Genomic DNA, 1441 nt, shown 5'->3' with positions numbered 1-1441 from the left:
GCTTAATGAATTTGAAGTGTTTTACCAAAGTTTGACTTTCTAGATAACAGGTCCGTATTTTGGTTCCGGAACCCGGTTTAGGTCCAATACTATATTTGCGAACCAGTATTCGCATTTGCGAAGGCTGCATGAGTGTGGGAGGTTAGCATTTGTGAAACTTTTCTCACATTTGCAGGCTTCGCATTTTCGAAGCCCAGGTCGTATTTGCGATATCTGCAGTTGGATAAATATGACATAGACGGGATTTTTCTCCCATTCTTTAAAATTTTAAAACCTAAAACCTTAGGCGATTTTCCAAAGAACTTTTCTTACCCAAATCATTGGTAAGTGATTCTAAACTAGTTTCTTTCAATCTTTCACTACATTATACAAGATTTCAACTTAAAATCTAAGGTTTTCATGGTGGAATTGGGGGTTTTCGGGGTAGAAACTAGGAATTTCAAAAAGTGGGGATTTAGACTTCAAATTGAGGTCGGATTCCAAAACCAATTACATAACCGGGCTCGGAGGTAAATAGATAATCGGGTTTTGGTCCAAATTTCGGGTCTGGACCAAGCGAGCTCGGGTGTTGACTTTTGTTGACTTTTGCAATAATGGCCTAAATTGAAATCTTTGCAGACATGGGTAGTTCCTAAGGCTTTATTGAATCGTTTGGTTGGTAATTTTCTAGATTCTACTGGTTCGGAGGCTCGTTTGAAAGGAAAAGTTGTTGTTGTGCTTTGAGTTTGGCCGTTGGAGCGAGGTAAGTGTCGTGGTTAACCTTGGCTTGAGTGATTATGTCTTATTTGCCTATTTTCTAAGTGTTTGAATGTTGGATACAATGTATAGGTGAGGTGATGAGTACCTATGCGTTGTTGTCGGGTCATAGCATGCGAGTGGGTCTTGTTCTTGCAATTGTTGCTTTCTGTGATCATATTATCCATGCTTAGACTAGTTAATCATTATGTTGATCGTTCTTATCATGTTTACGGACTTTGGTATTGATTGGTATTGGTTCAAAGTTGAGGTTGGTATTGTGGAACCAAATGTTAAAGTAAGACTTGTTCTTATTATTTCCATGTCCCTGTTGTTATTGTTCATTGTTTTGGTGAGAGAGAGTGTTAATGCACGAAGGGTTATGCCGTGCCATGTTTTGTGAGTGTTAATGCATGAAGGGTGATGTCGTGCCGTATTGTGAGTGTTAATGCACGAAGGGTAATGTCGTGCCATGTTATGAGAGAGTTAATGCATGAAGGGTGATACCGTGCCGTTTTTATTGAATCATATTGTGAGGTTGAGAGTAAAAGTAAGAAGGGTGATGCCGTACATTTTCCTTTATTGTAATTACTTGTTCCTATCTGTTCAAGGTATATTGGTAGATTAAGTTCTTATTACTGCTATGATTCTTTATCTTGTGATCCCCTCGGCATGTCCCCCTCCTGATATTACTTATCTCGTTCCT

Source organism: Nicotiana sylvestris, chromosome 6 (genome assembly GCF_000393655.2).
Source record: "Nicotiana sylvestris chromosome 6, ASM39365v2, whole genome shotgun sequence".
Classification (NCBI taxonomy): domain Eukaryota; kingdom Viridiplantae; phylum Streptophyta; class Magnoliopsida; order Solanales; family Solanaceae; genus Nicotiana; species Nicotiana sylvestris.
This window is presented reverse-complemented; position numbering follows the sequence as displayed.